Here is a 27,445-nt window from a genome sequence, read left to right on the forward strand (position 1 = left end):
ATGAACATGTATATTATACCATTTATTTGTGAATTGTAAGGCTTCTTTTCAGGCTCTATTAGGTAAGAGTAACCTTAAATATAACCGACAAAGCAATATTATAATAATCCATTTATGATATTTAAATACCTAATTAATAGTGTAACACTTTACCGGATAATTACACAAGTGCCAAGGTGGCATTTTGGCATCTTCTTATGATAATACCGTAAATTTACACGATACACTATCGATTTATGAGGCCTCACCTAAAAGGTGAAATATTTATCTTTAAAAAAATACTATCCCTTTTTGAAAATAATAATTCCCAATAAAAATTATCGCGGATGGGGTTTTTAAACGTATATATTGTGAGATATGCATAGTGCTTATTTAACATGTTATGGAAAAAAATAAACTTTTTGATATTTTATCAAAAAAGAATGTTGAAAATTCAATTAATGTTCTTATGGTCATATGAATTAGAAGAGAATAAGTCTCAGTGCTGAGTATAGCTGTGTGCACTTATATGTCAATCGTATCAAATTATTTTTAAAAGTCTGCATAAAGATTCCCGCTTCACTCGGTTGCTTGATAAACTTTCGTAATATTTAACTATTATGTTCAACCATCACGGCCACTGTACATGCATAAAAACAAGCATGAGCCTGCAATTGAATAACTCTCCTTATTTAGGAGTCTCCGAAAACACTTTTTAAAATTCTATATTTCTCTAGTTCCCCCTAGTTAAAATGTAATATGCTGTCGCATTTGCACCGTGTACCTAAACATATTTTAGATTATGTAAGTTTTGGATTCATGCCAAATACAATTCTGCTAGTAAAATACACTGAAGTTTGAGGCCAACTAAGGCCCTGTCACACACCAGGTTGCACTCCCCAGAGTTATCCCGGCGTTGTTAAATTTCTGGAATCGCTGTAAATTCGCTTGGAAATAATAAAAAAAAACATATACAGTTTTCATGACATTTTTAGAAGAAAAGGATGTAACTGGCGTCCTGAAGGCGACGATGCGTTTTTGTGGAGCGTATAACTGCGTTTCTATGGAGTTTAATTTGGCGATTGACTGCGCTCTCGCTGAGTGCCTAAGACGTGCTATGAGTTTTCACCTCGTGTTTGATCATTGTATGTAAAATGCGCCGACTGCTAGCATAAGAAATTCTTTTGACGCAGTGAGAACTCGGATCGGATGACTCGAGAAGTCTTCATTCAAGCACACTTGACTTAATATCACTGCGTCTATACTATGATTATGTGCGATACTTTATTACAGGCACGTAGCATCAAGAGGGGCCAGGGGGGCCTCCCCCCACTTTTTCTCGCAGTAACCAATTTTTTTTAAAATTTACATATTAAAAATTGAACTACCATGGAGTTGCCCCCCCCCCCTTTTTTTAAGGATGTAAAAAATTAATATGAAAATAAGGAAATTAGGATTGAAATTGAAGTTATAAACTACGCTAGCCCCCCCCCCCCCCCCCAACGGATTAGGATTTTGAAGATTTTGGGAAAAGTCTTATTCCCCCCCCCCTTTTTTTTTTTGCTTGTCAAGATTTTTTGGATGAATCTGGCCCCCCCCCCCCCCACTTTCAAAAACGACGCTACGTGCCTGTATTAGCACCCCAAAGCATTTCTAATGGTGCTAAAGACCGCGCTGTCCCGGCGACCTCTCTTCGTTTTTAATGCGTGTATTTCAGTATTCAGAGTCACGGACGTTCAATTTACTTTGTACAGCCTTAAAAAAACACATTAAAGACGCAGCCCTCATGTGACAGGGTTTCAGACTTTCAGAAGTTAATACGATGCCTTTTTATTCCGTTCGTTGTTTTACCTGAGACAATCCGAATTACATGTAAGAAGAATATTGATACTGCAGCAGTCTGATATTTAGTGTAATACATGTATTAAACTGATGCTATGCTAAAAATATCGGACTGCATGCGCAATTAAAGCGAAGGTTTTTTAGAACAAACGATTGAGCCCAACAATGCCGTGCATCTTTCAATACATGTGCTATATAAGCTCTGGAAATCACTTGAAACATGTCATTTGTAAATTTAACGGATTATAGGTCGGGGTAAATAAGATAAGCGAAAGCTCCTTAACTAAACAAAGTAGAGAAACATAAACGCAATTAGTTATTAGGTGAGAAAGCATCCACATGCTGTTGATTAAATATATGTGTGTCACCGTCTCAGAATTAGCTTCACCAGTTTACATGTACCCATGTCTTTGTTTATTGGTATTATATATGTAGCTTAAAGCTTTGGTGCATTTGTCCTATTGAAATAAAGGGCTGGGGTTTTATATATCATATTTAAAACAATAAAGCGGACATTTAAATTTAACAAATGACATGGTTGACATGCATGATAATTTTTACTGTTGCGCACAAGAATTATACTGTTGGACAAGGTATTTTACTGTGACACAAGACAACTCCTTAGGCCCTGTGCACAGGAAAACGTCCGATTCGGAGAACCCTGATAACGTACATGTATGAAGATACATATTCCATTAGGAACATGACTTCATCAAGAAAACAAGAATATTTGATCGAGTAAGAACACGGTAAGTAATTGTGTACAGGGCTAACAGTGGGTTTCTGGATATGTCTAATTCAAAACGTGTCATATCGTTGAATTCTCGTTCATTATTTATAATGCATGCAGATGTTTTTGTGTACATTGTATATATAAACGATCTGTTGAGACTTCCTACATGTACATGACGTCTTTACGTAGGACCATGAAATTGAATATCTTTTTATTATGCCCCACATTGAATAAAATCAGATTGGTTTAGTTTTTTAAACATGATATACCGGTAACCTATTGCATGTCACCTAATAGGAAAGTGATTATATTTAAGGACGTTATTTATTTTTTAAGGTTTGAGTCCTCAAATTCGTATTTTTATAAAGTTAAATGCCGTGAGAAAACTTATTCTAAACACAAAAAGTGTGATTGAATTAAATTATTATTAACATAACTTTGGCTGTTTTTTTCCTATATAATGGAATAAAGCGCAAACAAACTTTGACTTTTAACAATATAGAGGAAATTGGCACTGAATTTTTTAGTGTTTTGTTTTTCACTGAAATATTTTTGGCAGTACTAGAGTATTTAAAGTTAAGATTTTATTTGTAAGTCAACATAGTTTTCAATATTTTCTGTTGATTTTACCTTCCATTTTTATTAGATAAACGTATAGAATACACTACAAAAATATTGAAAAAAAAAGCTTTAAAACGATAAATGTCACTATGTCTCAAAATTTTAATAATTTACCTCATATAAAATATATGCCAGCAGAATAAAGTCAATATAATTAGTTCAATACTATAAGTATTTTAGTTTTATCATCATTCAATTTTTTGTTTAATTGAATAAAAAGGATTTAAAAAATGATAGAGGAAATTCGGACTGAAATATTTAAAAAAATGTCAATGAAAACTTAATGCTTTATATCTATTTAGTACCATTGCCATTCATAGAGTGTCTTTCATTTTTAAAAGACTTTAGCAATTTGTATAGTTTCATAATTAAGAAAATCTCAATCATAGTGTAAACATTTTAGTGATTTTTTTTTTTAAATTTTCAATTAAAATATTCAATGGCCATTAACTCAAAAAGTTGGCCATTGACCTACTTTTATTAAAAGTGGACAATAATATTTCAGTAAAAGGTCTAAAATAAACAATAAATGGTTTTTCATTATCATCAGTCGATTGTTTTTAAATTCTGAGTAAACGCAATCCTTAAAATACGCAATGCCATATCAAATGTTATTTAGATTTAAATAGCAAAGCTAGTACTTGTTTCAGCATGTTGAAGAACGAAAAATCGACGCAATTTAATTATTGATCTGCCAACTGCACACATGTTACACTAAATGTCCTAACATTGTGAGTTTAATGCATAATTTAAATTACATGCAAAACAAGGTAAGTTTACATTTATGAAAGAGTGCCAGGTACCAATGCTTATCTTTTAGTTTGTTAAAATTATTGATAAACCATGTATATGGCTGTAGTGAAAATCGATTTTCTTATCAGTAGAAAAAAATCAATAACAAAAATCCTTTTTTTTTCTTCAAAATTTGTGAGTATATATACAGAAGAATTATTTGTAAGTGTCCTTTTAACGATCATACATGTAGTTTTAACGTCTGTTATCTAGACCTCGCAATTTATCAATTCGGAAACAAATATATGCATCCTTTACTTAAACCGAAAGTAGAAAAGGATTTGACTAAGGTAATATAACTGAATAAGTGCAAAATCTAACATAACATCATATTTATTATGTATGTTAATTAGGTTTTAATTGTTGTGATATAAATCATGAATGCCGTTCTTCAGAATCGTGAAATATTGATATAAAGTGTAAAATTAAATGTTGTGTATTTTGAAGCTAGTGGGGTTTGTTTATTGGGTCTTTAATATTGATCTTTAAAAGCCAGTGATGCATGACAAATTCTTCCTTTTTTTCTCTTTAAATGTCAAGGTCATGTAATTGCGTATTATAACCATGTCATTTTTGCACGTACATGCAAGTTCTTGTATCTACTTAAGTTACGAACAATAACTGCTATAATTATATTTTACGTATGTACACAAAACACACGCTACATGTATCAGTCTAACACTGATATTTAGTACTTCAAAGATATACAAGCTCTAATACTAAAACCATCACTCTTTTTTTTTTAAAAGACGCTTTTCATGCAAGAGGCAGGAATACATTTATAAACAATTATGATACAGTATCATAATTGGTCAAAAAAAGACAAAGTTTTATTTATCTTGGTAAAAATTGCACTTCTTTTATTCAATTATAATGCTATTGGAACGTTCAAATATCTGACATAATTACTAAATGTGTAATGGAATTAAAATTCTTATATATTTTTTAGTGATTTTAAAGATTGGCCATGCTACTCTCGGTTTTTGGAGTCCTTTTGATAACAATTATACAGACTGTTGGCGCGAAGGTATTTATTACCTAATATTACACAAAAGTTTTACTTACATTTGTCTCTTTATCCAAGATACATGTGAGTACATGGAAGATTACAAATAATGTCCTTGTTTCGACAAATAAATGATAATGTTGGCATGATAAATAATCAAATAAGTTCGTGTTTATGATATCAATTGTGTAATTGATGAACATTGTTATAAACCGCGGTTGATTACGTTTTGTTATTGTCTCTATCATCCTTATCATCTATATCATTATGACACATTGTGTCCAATCATTAAGTTGCTCTCACCGAAATTTGGCATAAAACGCAGAATGACGATTATTAAACAATTAAAAAGAAGCGATTTGAATTCTAACGATACCATGGTAAATGTTTTTCGATAAAAGTATGTCATGTCAACTTTTCAATTCAGGCAGGGGTAAACAGACTTAAGTTTCACATTTTCCATATTTATGGACTGAAAGACCTGAAATTCCATGCCATGCTTAAGTAGCAATTCAATTCTAAAAAGCAAGATGATGTAATCAAATAATAATTCTATGTCAGATTTTTCTTTTCGTTAATCGTGTAGAATAAATGATTTATTTTTTCGCCATATACTATTCTTATGTGAATACATGACATTGTATACACATTGTGTACAATTAAAAAAATGATACAATCGTCCCTTCCTTACGAATTATGCCCTGAATTCTGTCCACTGCTGTTCAATTCGTTAGATCTTAGGAAGAGACTGGAACTTTTGAGATCATGTCAATAAATACTTTATTATTATTGGCGCAGGTATCGTATTTGGTGTGTATGCTTAAAGGGGCATAGTCACAATTTTGGTCAAATTCTATTTTTCTGTTTTTATTGATTACAATGCTTTAAGAATGTATTTCTAATGATCAAATGAAATTTGAGAGTCATTTGTAGAATTAAATTAAAATATTTAAAATGGATTTTGTGGTAATTCACAATAGGTTTTTATAATTTCATTGTAAAGAATGAACTACCATTATTACATACATTACAGAATAAACTTGAAGAATAAAATGTGTATTGATGTTCTTATTAACAATGTTATATTTAAAACATTTATATAAGACAAGTATAAAAATACTTTTGCAATATCATATAAACATATTTTAATCAATGCCTTTTATTCGTTTCTTTTCAATACATTTTAAAACCATTTTCATATTTCAAATTGAATTTGTTTTAAGTGTATATTGTATTGATATGGTAAAAACAACACTGTTAAAATTGTATATTATTGACTGATTTCATTATTTTTATTCCTAATATTAAAATATGCCTAAATTAAACATTTTGATTTTATGGAACTCTTTACCAAAACAAGCAATATGGCTTTTGGCCTGTATTATTTAGATTTTGAAATGTTTAAGTTTTTTATGTTAATAACATATAACATTTTTTTCCACAAGACAAATTTCTCCATGAATGGATATTATCCAGTCGTTTCATGTCCAAGAAATGCATTTGAATGGGAAGCATCATCACAACGTTTAAATTGTACCAATGCACACATGTATCACTGTAATCAATATAAGGCAATTCAGCTTTATGAGTTTTGCTACGGAAACGATGTATTTGAAGTTAAAAAAGGTAAATATTGTAAATTGTTTAAATCCAAATGTGCTATACACATAATTATAGGGTTGAATATCATGTTTAATTGGCTTTTTTGTGATTTTCATTATTCAATTATGCTTTATATTTGTTTTCAACCCAGTTTTCAGCGTTTAGTGTCACAGATGTTAAACTATTTTGATCTTTTTTCTTAAACAGGTCACTGCCTTGCATTAACGGAAAATGGCATTTTGAATGAGGATGGATGTCATTATTTTTCTCAAGGCTGTCCTAGCGATTACTACTACAGTAACGAATCATATAAATGTATGTATTCAAGTTGTGTTTTTAGAAACCTTTACTGACTTACACGCAGGGTCATTCCCGTTTATTTCCTTCAGATAGATAGAGTTCTCAACTACAAAATTATAAATTATTATTGTCTACAAAATACGTCAATAATATTCTGTGTTTGATGTTTAAGTTATCGTTCATAAGACAAGGGAATAAATGACGTTTTCTGTCTATGCAGATATATTTCTGACTATGCATATTTTTGTACAGTGTATCAGATTATGTGCCATATCACCCACCCGAAAAACAATTCCGATAATGCAATCAGCTTTTTAATGTCATAAACATAATATCTGGGCAACGTTGAAGAATAGATCCTCAGACTTTGATTAACATTTCATGTTAAGAATTTATTTTACTAACTAATGAATTCTGTAACCGATTGCTGCGGTTTTAACAGAGTAAAAAGTTAAAAGTGATATAATTCCTTATTTTTAACTAATTCATTAAAAGATGCTTGATTACATTTCAAAGCATATATTGGAAAAATTGTCACTAACAATTGGTAATTTAAAGACTAATTAGATATATTGATTTTTGTACGTGAATTGATAATTAAAAAAAACTACTAACTTAAAATGCAATATAATGATGCTCGTAATTGAAACTTGCAATGATTACGCTTAATATTTTTTGTTTTGTTTGATTTGTTTTTATCATTTCCATTTGTAAATTGTTACAGATCAAAGTTGTTTAAGTATAAATGGCAAATGTTATACGGATGATTATTATTGTAACTGTCTGGAAGCGGCAACGAAACTGACAGGTACAAATAAAACGAAGTCGATTGATGCAGGAACGAAACTAAATGACGCCCACACAAAGAGGTTTGTCTTTTTACAATCTATTTCAGTGCGAATTATTTAACGAAATGCATACATAAATAAGAAATTGATACTAGTATACTATCAAACGAGATATTTTGACGCAAAACCTGTTGGAATTTTTTTTTTGCTCTAGTGATTTGCACAGCTACATGAACACACTTTGCTAAACATATTCATATTTGTGTTATACTGTTTACAATTAAACATTTTGACGAGAATTAAAAAAAAAAACAACTCCTAATTGCATTTGCTTGTCACATGCATTTCATTTATCAAAGCATATACTCGCCATGTAATTTTCTTTTTTCTTGCGTTTATGGTGAAATTATAATTGAGCATAACGTTGATGCATTTTATTTATTGCATTCAAACTAAATTGAATAAGTGTTTTCATATTATAGGCGATAATGATTTATAGATTCCTTATGTTTACTTATCAAACCATATAATATAGTTTTTAACACATTTTCTTTTATTCAATTCAATTCAGATTATTTCTTGAAGTTTATACAAACCATCAGAGAACATGGTATTAAAAAAAACAATCTATAAATGAGAACCGTTATTGAATTGACAGAGAAGATGAATGAAATAAAAATGAAAAATACGATGTTGCATTTGTATGCATCCTTAATTTTACAGATTGGAGTAAACAGTTGCCTAAATTTTTGAGTTTTTTAAGTTAAAAAATATACCCAGATACTTAAAGGTCAGTCTAACTTAAATTCCCTGAGTACAGTCGAAGACAGTTTTAGTGTAGTTTTAATCAAAGAGCTAGAGCCACGAAGCATCAAAAATTGCCCTATCATTAAAAATTACCATATTTTGGTAAAATATAGAGTAGAATCTTAGCTTTTCATAACTGTTTTTCTTTTTTCGATATCTATCATACTTTTTTATTAACGGAGTTTACAATTTGGCATTGTTTTGATGAAAAATGTAGAACAGACGTCATTTTTGTTAAGTAACGTCATGAAATGATAAAACTACGTATGACTTGAAACTAATAAAATAAACAAAAAATAAATAAAATTATCATGTAGACATTATAATTAATTTATGAAAATAAATTTATTGATGAAAATACCATGAAAAGCTTATTTATAATAAAGTTTAAAAAATATTACAGGGACCAGTGCTGAAGGTCAATATAACGGCGGTACATTTAAATATGTCGGTGTCATAAAAGTTCTTTTTTCTGCAATTTGAAACTGCATGAAGTAATGCTGATGATGCGCAGTGTATAACTGAGGATTAATCATTGAATTCTACCAATGTAATCACAAATTATTAAAAATAAATATATAAATATGACAGAGATACGGTAATTGAATTTAATAGAGATGTATGTAATCTCGAATTTTGATGCATTACTGTAACAGTCTGTGTACATTATTCTACATGATTATTTTAATTATTTCAAGGCTTCGATATTTTCACCCAATCCTAGCGCTTTACAGCAGTTAGATGCCAGGGTTCAGTCCTTTGAAATGTTTTATTTTCCCATTTTCCCTTGGGCTCACCGTGCGTTCATGTGCGCTCACCGTGCGTTCACTTGCGCCAGCTCTCCGCTCCGCTCCGTTCCCGCTCATCGTTCACAAAACGCCCACCGTGCGTTCATAGATTTCGCCTTGCGCTCACTGCGTTCGTTTAGTGTTCACTTATTGTTTAGTCAGATAATATTATATTTAGGCTTATAACAATAACAACATGTAGTTTATTGTTATGTTTTCCTGATTACCAACGAAAAACAATGTAACAATACCTCCCGGGGCACTCCAAATAAATCGTTCATCTTGCGTTCACATAGAGTACATATATCGTTCACTTTGCGCTTGCGATTGCGCTCTGCTTACGCTCACAGTTCACCGTTCATAAGCACTATCCAAATTCGGCTCAGCGTGCAATCGCCGTTCGTTTAGAGTGCACTCACCGGTGCTCACCGTTCACGAACTGTTCAAGTGAAAAATAAAACCTTTTAGCGACTGTGTATATGTAATGGATATACTACTATGCCGAAAGCAGTTTCGAGGCCCGTTATAGGGCCGAGAACTGTGATATTTTTTCATACAGAAGTGTTTGAGGCATATATAGTACTTAAATCACTCCATTGAATATCATTGTTGATTCCTGAGACAGTCCAATTTTAAAGATTAACAGTATTGTAACCACTGGTAATGGTCTGATATTAAGAAGCTCTGTAATATATCGGACTGTCATAAGTAAAATTCTTGACTGCTGGAACAAGGGAATGACATTACAGCAGTGGTTTAATGTTCATTAATTAAATGAAAAAAGAATATCGATTTCTTTAAAAATATTTTTATGATTTTATTATTCCTTATAAATGCCATAACGTCTATTCATTTACATTTCATTTTTTCTAGTGATATTCATGTCTTGTGAGAAATGTTACAAGTGATAAGCTATCCGTAAATGTCTTGAGAATTAAGATCATATTTCAGAGAGAGAGAGAGAGAGAGAGAGAGAGAGAGAGAGAGAGAGAGAATGTGGGTTTACTATTTTGAAGCGAAGATAGGTTAAAATGAGCAGTAGCACATAAATAATGTCGTAAAATTGTCTTGAAAAGTCGAATTAATAGCAAGCATGTAGAATTTGTGTTATCATATATATAGATTTGTAATGAACTCGGCCGTACATCGATTTTTTCAGAGGGTAGGGAAGGGGGGGGGGGGTGAATGGAAACAAATACTGATTTAAATCTCTCTGTATACGCATCGTTGTTTTTTTTTTAAAGAAAGGGCCCGGCAATCTGAATTTTTTCTATATGCCATACAAGAAAAACTTTAATTAGATTTAATACGCATAAAATGATCGAAGATAATTTCAAGCGAGAAGTTTATAGGCAAAAGTAAGTCACCGATGTACACACATTTAGGTTATTTTTTATTTTATTTGACAAATTATCAACAAAGACATCGCAATTGGGATTAGACTTCTATATAGTGAACATGCTGATAATGTATTCTAAGCTGTGTATACCAAAAGCAGTCTTTATCGAAACGGACACAATCGAACTTTTAAGAAAGGAGTGTAACTGCATGTAACGGTTCACCGGAAATACATTGACCACGCGACGAATCAACACTGATCAACAGGTGGCTGATAAAGAAAAGACATATGCATTGGCAAAATGTTTTTATGCAAGGGACGATGGCTTAATATTCAATTACAGCTGTACTTACGAATTAAATGATCACGTTTTTTTTATGGAATTAGTTAAGTTTATCATATATGTACATGTTTACACGTGATGTCGACTGTCTTTCTTCCGCGGTATTCAGGAACACGTACTTGTGTAAAAAAAAAAATCGCTTGCATCTTTCCTTTCGTTTAATGCATTTCACCGTTTGACAAAAACCCACAACTAGCTACTTATACATGCTATTGATTATTACATAAAGGTATAGGAATATTTATTTACTTACGTACGTACAATGTTAACTTTGCCATAATTTAGTTTTTCCCTGTTTGTTAACAATGTTCATGTATCTCATATTCTACTGCAATTGAATAATACCGTGGTACATAGAAATAATGCTTTTTAAAAATTCAGACTTTACTGTTAAATTGTATTGGCAAAATACTGAAAGAACTCAACATTCCATGTACAGATTCAGCTGACGTCGCAAACATCAAACTATGACGTCATTGATGATGCATGATGTAAGCATGAATACACAGTATAAAATTACTAGATAAAACATGTTAAAGTTCAGTTTATATGCATTTCTTCCTCAAATATTTAATAAAATGATGATTTTGTAAATAATCAGAAATAATTCTTTATCATTATTAATTAAATTCTGCAATTTCAATAAAAAGGAAGCAAATAATTTCCCTAAAATAGAGTGGTCTGTTTTATTTTCTTATACTAAAATTTTCAAAATTTGTAAAATACATATTGGCCACACTTGAGTACCTCTACGAAATTTTGCAGGCAGAAGCACTTATGCAATATCTCTCAGTTTTAAAAGTTTCAAAGAGGTACTCAAGTGTGGCCACATTCAAATTTGGGAAAAACTGCAGTAAAATCTACAATTTTCAGCTATTTTTAACGATCATAGTATGTTTGGTGATGCGCATCTGCTAAACGGTGGGGCCGAAGTGAAAAAATTTCATATGCATAAAAGCAGAATATTGTGCCCTACATTATAAGTAATTACAATTTGTATTGTTTCAAACTTGAGTTTTGTGAAAATTTTAAGGCACATTTTGATGCTTCGTGGCTCTAGCTCTTTAATGAATTGATAAATGGATTTAAAAAAGCTTATGGAAGAATTCAATACGTTACGGTAATAAACTGGCAAAAGTATAAAAGTCATATATATTCTTTATGCAGTACAATTTTCAAGTGAACATTTTAATAATCAATATCTAGGATCTTCCCTAATAACTGTATTTTTTAAGAGATTCATTGTCGCGTTTGATAAAAAATGTGCGTAAAATGTGATGTCTTTTGAACTTTATATTGGGCATACATGTACAAACTGTCGAAATATAATTGACGTTCATGTGAATTATTAAATTACATAAGTTTCTCAAAATAACCGCAAATGTCAAATAATCTAAACAACATGAGGAGAATCAAACTATAGAGAACTTTTCAATCTTAAATTGCTTATATAATATACTGCATTTAGTAGACATGCTTTTTCATCAATTGCCTTGGCAAAGACGAACCAAAATTTGTTGTCTGAAGAAGAGGGGGTCCAGAAGTTAGTAAACAGATGTCTGTGCTATAGTGTTATAGTGAAAAGACATAATACGAATGTAATTTAGATCCAATTAATTGATGCTGCTTAAGAAATAATAGAAGTGATATCAATATGTCTACACACCCAATACGATGAACACGATAAATAACAATTCTGAGCATGCATCACTAAAGAGTTTACAAGACAGCTTTGCGAACATAACAATCGATACAAATATTATAAAGATGTTCCAGATAATTCTCGAACAAATTAATTAAAAAATTACTAGCTAAACTGTAAATGCCAAGTGTCATTTGGCCTAGATATTTTAATCCAATCTAAGACTAAATATACAATGAACATGCATTAGCCTAATTAGGCTATATGCATTATTAGGTATATATTAACACACCATATCGATAGTATATTAATTAACTTAAGTGTATATGACTTGAGAACAATTGTATTTTGCAAAGTAATCATAATAGACAAACTCTTATGTATATCGAAAGCATTTGTCTTTTCTTAGCAAGGGTTTATCATAATGCATCATTCTTATATTGCATCATGGCCATAAGCGTGTTCAACAGAGCGACCACCCGCGAGCATTGCCAAAATTCCATATACCAACAACATAAAATTTGGCGAGCTCTCTCTCTCTCTATCTCTTGTTTTCTCTCTCTCTCTCTCTCTCTCTCTCTCTCTCTCTCTCTCTCTCTCTCTGCTGAACACACCTCAGGTATCAATTTTGTGCGATTGAGGACCTTGTCGTTGTTTGCATATAAAAAAAAATGTTCGTGGCATGTAATATAGTGTTTCTCTGCTTTTGTATGTTTTGTGTTTGTTAATTTATGTAGGAGTATTTCATACGTTTCGACAGCTTCTTGCAGTTGACATTAATTTAGGGTGTATCCACTTTAGCACGTCTATGTGTATAGTGTCCTTGTGATATTTTAGCTTCGTTAATATCAATGAACGATAAAATACATCTATTCGTTATACTAAATACATCATCAATACATCATCAATACATGTAATCAAAACAAAAGATTTAAGAACCCTAATTTTGTTTTTTGTAACAAAAGATTGTGGTTACGAGACAGTTCATTGATAATAACTTCAGTGTTTTCGTCGTTTCACTTCAGTGATTTACTACTACACGTAGTTCTACCTGTTGCTTATAATCAAGCTCTAGTACAGAAGTTAACTAACCAGGCCCCGCCGTCACCAACTTTCCTCAAGTCAATACTCAGCCTCAAATCTGAGGTTTGACCTCAAATTTATGCACTTTTCTTTAAAGGATTTGAGTTGAGGAATGAGTTGAGGGATCTAAAAATTTTGGTGACGGTGGAGCCAGGTTATATAAGCTATGGCTACATTATACCTCATTTCATAACTATATTGTCGAAATTATATAACAACAAATGCACGCGTTATTACGTCTTTGTTGCAACGTCATCTGAAATCAGGTACGTTATGGAACAGTCGACGAGATAAAAATGCTTAAACAATGACGATTTTAGCTTAAAGATATCTCAAGATTTGGTCCAGAAATTTTGGCTATTTGCAGTTTTACTGGTTTTTAATGTAGCAGTACAACCTGTAGATGAAAAATTCAGTTTCGTAGAGTAATGTAATCGAGACGCCATATCATACCCGAATCAGCGATGGTAAAATGCATTTCCACAATCGCCAGCGACGCGCGTTTTAGCAATCATCGACAAAGGCAACACGACAAATCCGGCGATGCTCGTTAAATGAAAGCACCCATATTCTACAAAATCGGTATTTTGTGACTACATTTTGTTTTTCTTCATTGAAATACAATAACACTGCAAATGGCCAAAATTCCTTTTCCAAAGTTGAAGATAAGAATCATGTCTAAGCTGCAATCCTCCTTAGTAACATTGTGACGTTGTCAACCTGTCCAATAATGTCACCGTTTACCGATTATATCGCCGACGAGGCAACGTTAAAGTAAAGCGCCAAGATTTGAGTAGATGGTAGCGATTTTACTAAAGACGTCGTCATAACTTAACGTAAGAAACGCATTCAGACGGAATGGAACTTTTTCTTTGCAGGCTTCCGGTTTTTTAGCGAGGACAACCGGGTTTTGGCGTCACCATTGGACTTAAGAGCCTTACAAAGACAATGTCTTTACTTTGAAATCTTATGACTCAGGCAAAATAAAACTATTAGACATTGAAGGGAATATTTTTTTTAAAACTCTCAAAGAATATATTTTATTTATCATCCTATCAGGAGGAAAATGTCATAATTTTAAAATGTCATACTTGGATCTCAATATATTTTCAAATCGTGTATGGGTTCCTGAATAACAAAAATATATGTTTAACTTTTTTTTCATTTTCTATTCATAAATCAGGATAATCGGTCTCTTTATTTTTTATTATATAATATTATATTTTCAGAATCAAAACTGATACTGGATCATCAGGAAACCAATACAAATACCTTCCCGGCTTTATAGTTACCATAGTTATTTCTTTACTTTCGATTGGATTAAACGGTTACCTATGGCACAAGTACAAATGGAAACCCCAAAACGTAAGACCAGGTAAGTTATCTAAATCAATATAGTAAGTTTATAATATCTTAATTTGTAGAATTCATTTTAAACAGCTTACTATCTTGTTATAGCTAAACTTTTCCTATTGTCAGTTTTCAAAGTGCGACATTAAAGTATCTATGATGTATTTAGAATTTGTGTTATATATATATATATATATATATATATATATATATATATATATATATATATATATATATATATATATATATAACTTTTTAAAAAAATCTATCACATGTCTAGTACGAACTATTTTTGTGATCGGCTTCGGCCGATCACAGTTGTGTCCATATGAGGCATCTGGCAAATTTTACTACTTGCGCACGCATTGCGCCTTGCTCTTCTTTATTTACTAAGCAATGACAACCTGATTTAAATATTTAATTACACTTAGATTACTAAAAATGTTACTCTTATCCGTTTGCTTTGAAAATAAATCATTTATACAAACATAATGATTCAAATCACGTTTTTCTTCACATATGCATAAGAATATTTATCGGAAGTATAAATCGCCTACTAAAACTAAAGCCTAACTATGCCTTGCTGTTTCGGAAATCAACAAAACGGTGCTATATATAGTTTATTGCATGTAGCGTAATGCTTTTGCACTACATTAACAGAGCTGACCAAAAATAGTACATGCCGATCATTCCTTTAAAAGGAATTTTTGTTTGAACTTAAATGATCTTGAATTGAAAATGAAACATGCAAACATTTAAAACGGTGATTGGAGTTAAATTTGTTGTTGAATTTGTGTGCTTATTGTAGAAATTAATATACAGTATACATAAATTATAATTTTACAGCTTTTTTTAATTGCAAATTTGCTGTATGAAAAGAAAAACGTGTATTTGAATTTTTGAATACAGCCTAAAAATTTGGTTTCCATACAGTTTTATAGACTATATACATGTATTCATATTTTTAAGAACTATTAGCAAATATTCTAAAAAATTAAATTTGATTTTTAAATCAATGAATATTAATTGCTTCCAGGCACAGCAACGAAGGGTTTGCAGCTGCAAATCGAAAATGTATTGTTACAAAATTAATGTGATTTCCGTGTGCATATGGGAAACGTACGGGTAACGAAGTTACAGTAAACTTCTTATTAAATAACAATATTACATTTATTAGAAATAGCTTTTTATTGAGATAAATAGAAACCAGGTGTACACTTTGAATATATGACAATGATCTGGGGATTTATTTGACTGTGTATATCATCTCATTTGTATTTTAAGTTATCTCTTTGTAATTTAATTTTTTCTTATAATGATTCAATGTCTCCAGCTCGTGGAAATTGGTTTACATTTCTTTTTGTTTTTAGTTATTAATACACCTAGCCGTTAACGTCTAATTGTAAAATGCACCTTCTTAAAACCGTTCTTAACTTTTGAACTAAGAAATGAGTGTGCAAATGTTTCTTTTGAATGACATGGCAAAGGACCAATTGACTATATATATATATATATATATATATATATATATATATATATATATATATATATATATATATATATATATATATATATATATATATATATATATAAGGATGGTAATCGGTTACAAAAATGATAATCGATTAATTGCATGAAACCGTCCGATCGATAAACCGGTTAATCGTATCAGAAACTTTTTTTTAATTCTCATACATGTATGAACTTTATTTTTACGTAAAAGAAGACTCAAATTACGTTTATTTATTAGTATGGTCATGTTTAATGGGAACTTTTAATATACCAACAAAATTAAAAAAAAAAGTAATAGACAGTCATGTAATAAATGACCATGCATTAAATAGCAAAGACATATTCCTAAAGCTATGCTGCATTGTAATTATCATCATATTAATCAGTCCTTTTGTTTTAAGTTTTGTTCAAAAATACTATCTGATCTATAACGACAGCCTTTTCCCTTTTTATTTCCGTTTGCGACAAAGAACCTACGGCGGGTGTGACCGGTCAGCAGAGGATGCTCACTCCCCTTAGGCCTCTGATCATACCTCTATCTTTTTTATAGGTCCTGTTGCTTTGCTTTGAATTTGTGTTTTTTTAAGTTTGTTAACAACGATGCCTGTCCTACAAATATCCTCTTAAATGACATTGATGTACCTGGTATTGCAAAAACATTTCCGTGATAGATCAGCAAAATTTGGAAATAGTATTTAATTTGATTTGAAGACCAACAATTGAGAGGATCAACTACCATCCCATATATATATATATATATATATATATATATATATATATATATATATATATATATATAAAGAATTAAGTGATATAGTTTGAACTATTATTTGGTGATAATTTTAATGCAGTATAAAATTGAACACATGTAGTGACTATAAAAGTCAAATCGTAGTCAAAGTTTAAAAATTCTTGTTTTACTGGTGCCTTCAAAGGCCAGTACATAATGAACACAATAACAGATGTTACAAAATTTTGGAGCAATCAAATTATAATGCAAATGAAAAAGTTAAGTAATGTAATTTTCCCAAAAAATTTGCATACAAATAGACATACTTTTAAAGAATCATTTAAAAGTAAAAAAAAGTAGGTGTAACATCTTACAAAGGACTATATATGATTTGAGCCTAAAATGGCCCCCTAAAATGAACATTGTCATTTTACTATAATTCTTTGTTTTATTTGTACAAATATACATTTGAAGTTTTTTCATAATTTTCGATTTTTTAAAATTTTTGATTTTAGTGCCCACAATTTAAAAATATGACATCATAAAGTATACCTTTTCCCGCCATTTTTGCATTTTTAGCATAAAACGGCTTGTTTTGAGGCAGCTTTTCTTTAAGGAAACATTGATCGACTACTTGAACAAACAAAATATTTTCACCAAAGATGTATCTTAAAATTTTCCAATACTTATAAGTGACAAAAAGTTCGTTCTTTTTCAAAGAGTCGCTCGATATTTCCCATTCGAAAAAAGATAAGAAAAATGTCAATGTTTGGTTGATTTTGATTGAATTATAAAAATAGCGTCACTTCTGATGTCATATACTGCCAGTGAGTGCATATAAATCAAATAAATAGGTGAAAAACATATTTCATGTCAACTCTTTTATAAAATAACACAACAAATTAATGTACCTGAATCATTTTAAAAATAGCGAATTTTGGGGGCCAAACTTGACTAATATCATATATAGTTCTTTGAGATATGTCATGAAATAAGCTAATTATAGGGCAAAATTTTAGTTTGTTTTTTTATTAACGTCTATTAAGTATACACAAAATATATCAAAATATATAGATAGAAATATCAAAATATTGTTTAAATAGGTTTTTAAAACATCATAAATATATCATAATACACAAACTATCTAGAAGTTTGGTTTTCGCTGAAAATTAGATAGCAAGAGCAACAGTACACTAAAACTACTGAGTCATGAAAATTGTTCATTTCTTTCTTGAAAACATTCCGCCACGTAATATAGTCCCCTACTAAATTCTGTAAAAATGTGGGTTTTTTTTTAATTTTATTCAATAAAGTTTATTCGGCATTGTAAAATAGAAATATACTACTAGAATTTATACATGTATGTGAGGCAGAATTTTCAGACTAGAAATGACCCAAAATTGCTCACCCAAAACCTAAGAAGAAACATCTTTAATGAAGAATTTATGCTCAGAGCATGTGTATCTATAAATGAACATTAATATTACCCTATGAAAATTGAACGAATCATGAAATACTTAAAACTTATGTCAGGTAATTATTTGATAAATTGCCTAGTTTTACAAGATACTAGTAATCAGTCATATGCATGAGCATCTGTTTTAATTTTGTAAATGCAAATTTTTCTATAAACTTATCAGTCCGTCTGTTTGTGCAAATTCTGTGGCTAAACCTTTGTTTTAGAAAATCTTTAAAAGAACCGAAGGATTGCCGTAATTGTGTGTTAACACCTAAAACAATTTTCATCAAGTGAAGATAATTGATATTATTTGATAGTATGTATCACCTCCAATTAGATAAAAAAAAAAAGACATTTATAAGCACGTTGATAGCAATAATGTCTTAATTAAAAAAATAACATATAAAACATGTATATATAATTGGACATAAGATATAAAAATTTCTCTTTCCAAATCCGTGATTATCTAGTCTAAAGACAATAATGTTTCCTTTTGTTGACATTTAAAGGCATATGAGTATTCAACTTTTTCTTCCATTTTTGCTTTGAATTTTCTTTAAATTCCATTTTTTTTTTACACTTTTTCAATTCCTATTACACAATTGTCATCAACAGTATGTTCATTTGTATAAAAATGCATTGCCACAGGATCATTAGTTTTTTTTTTCATCAGTGATAAATTTAAAATATGTCATAGATAAAATCAATCTCGATTCTCCAAAATAGTTTTTGTAATGCTTTTTACAAAATACACGATACACAACATTACTAAACTAGCAAATGACATGGTTTTTAACTTGATATAGTTTGCCGTTGGAATCTTGAAATTAGCTAGAACAAATGCAATATTTCACATAACACATTTCTTTACACCCCACGACTCACATAAGTGTTGTTTCTTGAGGAAGAGGTTATGATGTTTTTTATGAACTAATATGTCTTTTAAGTTTTTGTCTCTTCTGAATGCCACTATAGGTGTATATTGAAAAGCAAGTTTCAGGCGGTTGGAATTTAAAAAAAATGTTTTGACGCCCTTTCATTATTAGATGAATATTATGTAGTCCTCTGGAAGAAATAATTACAAACGGAACACGGTTACACATTTTGTATTTGTTTTTTTTCTGAGTTCAATAAATCGAAGGAGTTGAGTTTATCCTACTTCACAATTTGATTCTCTACCCCCTAGTTTTAATAAAGCATTAGCAGGAAACACCAACTATTTATTTGCGGGAATATTAGGTACCCAAATGCCTCTAGAGGTTTCCTGCACGTGGATGTGGTTGAATGATGCTTGATGCTTGATTCTGTATTTAAAGTGGGAAAACATGGACTGGAGACGATGGCTAGAAACGGCGAGGCTTTATCTCATGTTACCCTTTTTACCAACAGTTTACAAACGGGAAATTTTAAGCTGTGATTAAACTATCAACACTTCTATCAACAATGTTCAGATGGTCCTTGTGTATTAGAAGATGGTTTAATAACCATACATGAAGATATAAAAAGTAGTGAACGTCTAGCATTATGATTAAAATTGTTTCTTAATTATAGGTGTTGATGCAGAGGAGAGAAATCCACTGGTTCAATTCGCGAAAGGTAACATCTTTTCCTGTAATAAAATTTGTAAAATGCTTTAAATTTGTTACATGTTTGGTTTAGTTTGTGAAACTGTTACGTATATGGTATGAACAATTTTGAATAAGGAATCATACAAGGACATTTTTTTCTTAAATGGCGAATACAACTCACATGTTTTGTTGATACATAAAGATGCATTCCTATATAAATTCCTATATAAATTCCTACATAAATTCCTATATAAGTTTATGGATCTAATTTTTATCGGACATGTTTTGTGTTCAACTCTCATGATTTACAAGACGATCACTCCAATAATCAATCAGCATCACTTATGGACCTTATTTCAAGATATTCTGCATTGATATAATCACGATAGAGACACAATGAGATCCTAAAGGACTCTCCGTGCAAGCTCAATTGGCTTGTCACTGTGTCTGCAATGCGATTAGCTGCATTCCTTGAGCGCACCAATGGAGCTCTCGTAGCGCTATTGGATACCTTGTGGCGCTGTCACGGCGATCTTGCTCCGCTTCTACGGTGTGTTTTTATCAGAGTGCAGTGCCACGGCGCGTACTTTTTACATATTCAAAGTGCGCGCCGTTGCATGGCGTTCTAAAGTGTTCTAGGCGATCCCACCGCGACGTTTTTAGGAATCAGTGGGAACGCCATGATTTTAGAATAAAGTCTATCTTCCATCAACAATGTTCAGATGATTCTAGTGTATCAAATGATGGTTTAGTTATTATGCATGTAAATATATGAAATAGTGGTTTAAAATCATATTCAATGGTTCATATAATTTTATATGAAAAATTGTATCTTAACTAGAGCCGAGCTCGTTGCAAGCAATGAGGAGGTCTGCCGTTACAACTTCAAGTCAAGAAAGGATTGTCAATCAGTCTTAATTAAACTACCGCGCTTCTCTTTACACGTGGCTGTGTCTGATAGGTATTGGTAGGAGGTCATCTTCACATGATCTAAACTTCTGATCAATGAAGGCTTTAGAACATTAATTTTAACTCTTCAAAAAGAGACAGAAAAATAATTTATGCCTTTTTTCTATGTATTGATGTATCCTCCAGATTGCATAGTATTGAAGAGTTACACCTCTCATAAAACATACAAAGGCATGTCTGTTGGGGGTATATTTAGATTGTATGCAAATGTAGAGGTCATGGGAAGATGACATCGTATCGATACCTTTCAGAACTTTGCAAGTGTAAGGAGAAGGATACGATTGGGGTGGTTTTCGTTATACTTTATGTACAAGTGATGACAGGATTTCAACTAGGCCTATATCATAGCGTAATCAAGAAATCCCATTTTATTTAATCAAAGATCCTTTTCGCCACTTTATTGTGACACCAAAAGAGACCTCTGATTTACAGTTAATTCTATCATATCATACATACATATTCATATTTGAGTTATAATATTTTGAATTTTTAAAGATACATGTGTTGACTAATTTGTTGTATTTATGGACTCAAACACATAAATAAGAAGATGGAGTGAAAGCCACAAAGACATCAGTTCTTCTGTTTTTGACTTTTTATAGAGTTACTAAAAATTTACAATCTTCCATTTGGACAAGCCAGATGTAAACATAAAATACTGTGCTGTGTTTTAAAGGGGATGGAAACTAAAACATTGCTCTACAAATACATGTAATCAATTAGTAAACATGTAATATAATCGCTAATTGTATTTATTTTCATTCTTTAATAAAGAAGGTATTAATTTTACGCATTTATATTCATGTAAATATTTTTGATTTTAGGTATGCTTGGCCGCATTAACTCCATCCAAAACAAGAGGCCAATAAGCCTTTACGGTCACTTGAGTACCACAGCCCGTACACAAACTTGTCTCAGGATTCCCATATCTGCATTTAATTAAGTTTCATTCTAGAGTAAGAAAATTATAATATTGTAATGACGACCACCTCCCTGCCTGCAATCTTAAAAAAAATCTTTAAAATATAATCCTTTAGCGAAAAACTTGCATTGAAAAGGTCCAAGGCTCTGATAGAATATAACTTCCCATATTTGTTAAATTTCAAGATAAATTTTATGTGTATAATTATATTTTCATAGATAAACTAAAACAAAGTGACTAGTATACTTGTTTCATTTAAAACAACCTCCTCCTATGCCCCCATTCCCAGGGGCAGACAAAAACTCTTCCTGTGACCAATTGATAAAAAAAACAGCTTTAAAAGCTTAAATGTGTTTCTTCTTCTGTTTCAGATTATAAATATTCAACCTTTTATAACATTTTATCACCAACTGGTATTTATACCAGAATGATTGTACATGTACTACGTATCAGAGATTTTGGAAAGCAAATTTTTACTTTACTATAAACAAGCCTATTGTTTATTTAAAAAGTTCAAAAACTGTTTTTGAAACCAATGATTAAAATACTTGCATACCTCTTTTGATAATAAAACTACTTAATTATAGGATATTCAATGATTGATCAATATGAAAAAACAAAGGACGATAACTCCATTATGAAAAAGCAAGAGAAGACAACCCCATTATGAAGAAGCAATAGAAAATAATTCCATAAACTGTTACAACCCAACCGTTTTCCAAATGCTTTCACATTTATTTATCTAAAATTTTATAGACAGCTTCGTGCTTTCTCTTTTCTAAATATGGGAAATAACTTATTTCTTACATTGAAATCTATGAGCAGAATAAAATAATGAGAGAAATGTATACCCCCCTCCTAGTCATAAGCCTAGCCTGACGTAAAGGTGACATGAAATTTTATTAAAGAAGTCAGCTTAATGTTTTTTTTTTCTAAATAAGCAGTCAGTTTTTTGTCTGTGTTACTAGAATTGTTTTCACATATTTTCTAGCAAAGGGATTTTGGCCCGGAGCGGAGTTGACTGAAAACCCTTGGCTAGCGAAGATGATGTTTTTTGATATTATATACATTAACTCTAAATGACCATTTGCCCAAACCCTGCATTTGAACCCCTACTCTAGATCTATACGCTGTATGGATGTTTTGAACATTCAAATCCCTATATTGGGGGACAAGAAATTTAAGATTTTGAACGATGGCTTTATTTTCTTTCTAAATTTTCGTGCAGTCAGTTTTTATTCAGTATCAGCAGAAGTAAAGAAGACAATTTTTATACATTAATTGCATAACGCTTTATGACTTCTTTAGCCCCGCCCTAGAGTAAAAAAACCCATACACCAGAGGCATGAAATTTACAATTTTAGTACAGAAGTTTCTGGTTATCATAATTACGAAGTTAATTTTTCTTACAGATGTGTGGGAGTAGATAAGATAGTATAATATTAAACATTATATGTATTATACACATCCAATTTGGCCCCGCCCTAAAGTCAAAACCCATCACCAGGGGACAACAAGTTTGCAATTTTGTAGAGGACTTAACGGTTAAGATTTTTTCACATTATATGTATTAACACTATATGGCCATACCCCCCCCCCCCCCCCTTCGGCCTGAACCCCTAAATCAGGGGCCATGAATTTTACAATTTAGGTAGATGTGATCATTGATTTTATTATCATGCATTCAGTTTTTTCCCCACATATGTGAGAGTAAAAAAGATTTTTCAAGATATAATACATTTTTACTACATGGCCTTATTGGCCCCGCCATAGAGGCTGCACCACTGACTCAGTGGCCATGAATTTCATAATCTAGGTAGATAGCGTCATAAACATCATAACCACACATTAAGGTATTCCCTCATATGTGTGGGAGTAGAGAAAAAGATTTTTAAAAATTTATAGCTTTTTTAGCATATTTGGCCACGCCCATGGCGCCCCGGTTGTGCTAGACCAACGAATTTCACAATTTAGATTGCTCTTGCGATAGTGAAGCTTCACACCAAAAAATGATAACAATTGGCCTTGTAGTTAAAAATGTAAAATTGTTCATGCACAACGAAGGACGAAAACCAATTGCATTGAGTCAACTGAGTGACTCATGTGACCCAAAAAAACTCGGAAAAATGAATAACTCGAGGAAATCGATCGCTTTATTTTAATCCTTGTTGCCGCTATAGGAACTGCCGTTGTACTTTAATCTATGACGTCAAACCATCTATTCCGGTTTGTTCTACCGAAATAGCAAGAGTATTAGCAAATCGTGATATTCGTTCTAAAATGACAAGTTCTGGAAATTTGAAAAAAAATGTGGGTTTGAGACCGTTTCTTTACCTTTGACTTTCCACTTAATTAAAAACCGACGTGAAAAGGAGCGGGTTCGTTGAAATCTAAAAGCGGAGGATATTGATGATGGATCTCCGCGTAGTTATGGAAACGGATTTTAAATGTCGTAAAAAATGCCTGCCGACGTTATTCTGACATGGATATACCTACTTAAAGAATGTATTTTGAACACCCATATCACAATTCTAACAGACTTATTCAGTTAGCGAAGAACCTGACGTGGAATAAAACTTTATACAAGATTATTTTCAACTTTGAATGACAGCAGGTTAACAGCTGTCATTTATTTAATAAAACTACATATATTTATTCATACATGCATTAATTCTTTAGAGTGAAGCGTGGAACTAAAAATTATCAATTTCGTGCATTGATTTTGTTTACTTGTGTAACAGAAAGGCGTTTTATTCTGAGCAATGTGTACATTATATATGTAAACCAAACCGAAATAGATGGTGTAATATCAACATATTTTTTCTTGGTTTTTAACAAAAACGAATACCACATAATGTCAGCCTCCAGTTAATACGATTTATCTAACTTTAAGTGATCAATACAGCCTTATTATGTAGTTTGTTTTCAAAACAGCATGACCACATGTGATAATTTAAACCACTTTATTCATATAAATATATTTAGAATGTTTGCATTTATGTCGATGAAGTTGCATTGTAATCTCATATTGCACACCTTCAATAAAAAGTTGTGTTACATGTATCAATGAACATATAACAATAAATAAAATCCGTCGAAGAAAACATACACGTATCTATATTACTTAATTGCAACTTTGAGAAGTGCATAAATTTTTGAGAGGCAACTGTGTCGCTAGTCTGTAAGTAAAGTGAATTATGTTCCAAGGCTTTCGATATAAAAGAAACCTGTCTACACTTGCAGTACTCTGTTAATTTCTATGGCGATCGACTGCATTGATAACTTCTTGACATGAGAATAGATAATCAATATTTAAGATCTTTGACTTAATTTGATGTTTTAACAGTTGTCTGCATTGGTCCATCTCCATCCCAAAATAAAACAAACTTTTTTAATTTGATTTAGACAAGGAAACATGTATAAGTATTTTTTTTATATTCATATCTATAAACCTTTATTTAAATAGAAGAAGAGATAAGCAAGATTGAAGAGTTACAAGAAACTGTAATGAAAGGTACTGTCTTCCTTTTCATCATATTAAAACAAATTAACACGTGTACTCAGTGGTTAATCAAGATGGATGAAACAATTTTAAAAAAAGGGGAGATATCAAATGTTTTGCCACAATCATTCCATTAATACCAACTTTTCTTTCCAAAATACTTAAAATCTGTTTATTTTTTGGGAATGTTGTATGTGTCTGCCTGTTTTCACTTTTGTCACAGTTTCAGAAACGCTATTTAAGTCTTGAGTGTGATCAAAACACTTGAATGGGTGTGACTAAGCTACTTATATTAAAATGATTTCTTAAAAAAAAATGTGATGTGCTTATGATGAGTTAATGTTTTGAATAAATGTTTTGCTATTTGTTTTAAATAAAAAAGAATAAACGTTAGTTGTTATGACTCGAACTCCTCTCTCGCAGATCCCAAAATTATGCGTGCACTAAATTAAATCGTCGGTCGGTGCGCTATCCTTGATCTTTAAAATAGTTTTTATAAAATATAATTATGCCTCTTTTTGCAGAGGACAGTTTTCACCGGATATACCGGCATTTAGACACTCAAACCGATTTCATAATTTAAGTATTATTGATTTGTATCATTTGAAGGTTTTACTATATCTTATTGTGAACTATTTGTGTATATTAAAAATGATGAAGCATCTTACAAAACACAAATCCCATTATAATTAACACAGTATATTCAGTAGTGTCATGGATCTCTAAAACTACAGATATCACCATTACCATTTGTTCCCAGTAGTGATTGTGTACCATAAATAGAAAATCCCGAAAATTTAACCCTGAAATATTAATTAATCAATATCAGTTACGAACTGCTTTCCAGGCTGCCGTTTAGTTGTGAATTATCAATAGCAATCTGCAAACTATGTTTAAATATCAAATGCTTTGTTAAATTACACTTCAAGCACCTTGAGAACAATACATGTGCACATGTCAAGTTATACAACTGACTTTCTACTATTTTCGTTCGTGTTTAATCTGTATAATGTATTTTTGTGTGTAAATCTGAGAATTATTTCTCCTTAAACATGCCAACAAAAAAGAATTGTTTTTATTTTGACCTTATATCATTTGTATTTTGTGATCAAATTTATGTTTATTCTTATTGCATGTAGATGTGTAATTATTACTGTGAGAGCATAAAGCAGGAGCACGTACATGTACAATTTTATTTTATAAAATTGTCTGCAGTGGTCCTTCGCCCATTTGTAAAAAAATTATGTTTACTTTTCAGTTGATTAAGACTTAGAAACAAGTCTTAATATATTCATATTCATATCTATAAATGTTTATTTTAAAAGGAGATAAAATAAACAAGAATGAAGATTTACAAGAAAGTGCCATGAAAGGTACCGTTTCCTGTTTTATTATAACAATTCAACGTATGTACGCATGGGTTAATGAAAACGGATGAAAAATTTGAAAAAGGGGGATCATATATGTATTATCACAACTATGCCCTTAACGAGGGTTGTTCGGAAATTATTGAGACTTTTTCTCTTATTCTTTAAGGAAAAAGATAAACCCTTGAAGTATAAATCAGGATAGATTTTTTCAGTGGAAAACGTTTCTTGTCCATGGCATGAATGGGTCATTCCTAGTAAGCAGATTAATTTGCCTTCGCCCAGTGACCTGGCGTAACCACAAATTTTTCGCAACGTCATTTTAACGCTTCTCACTGTGTTTGAAACACCTTACAAACGAACGAAAATAAGAATTATTTATGGTTTCCCGTCTTTTGTTT

General features: G+C 31.2%; 2 long non-coding RNA genes across 2 annotated transcripts; both read left to right on the forward strand.

The window, feature by feature from the left end:
* The first annotated feature begins 2,372 nt into the window (after nt 1-2,372).
* On the forward strand, nt 2,373-6,594 carry LOC136274574 (uncharacterized). The gene is made up of 3 exons (XR_010712998.1): nt 2,373-2,570; nt 4,917-4,994; nt 6,419-6,594. It is a non-coding gene; the product is annotated as an uncharacterized lncRNA (long non-coding RNA).
* A 182-nt stretch (nt 6,595-6,776) lies between these two features.
* On the forward strand, nt 6,777-20,314 carry LOC136274622 (uncharacterized). The gene is made up of 4 exons (XR_010713075.1): nt 6,777-6,890; nt 7,600-7,744; nt 14,895-15,040; nt 20,268-20,314. It is a non-coding gene; the product is annotated as an uncharacterized lncRNA (long non-coding RNA).
* The last annotated feature ends 7,131 nt before the right edge of the window (nt 20,315-27,445 follow it).

This window comes from Magallana gigas, chromosome 4 (genome assembly GCF_963853765.1).
Source record: "Magallana gigas chromosome 4, xbMagGiga1.1, whole genome shotgun sequence".
NCBI lineage: Eukaryota > Metazoa > Mollusca > Bivalvia > Ostreida > Ostreidae > Magallana > Magallana gigas.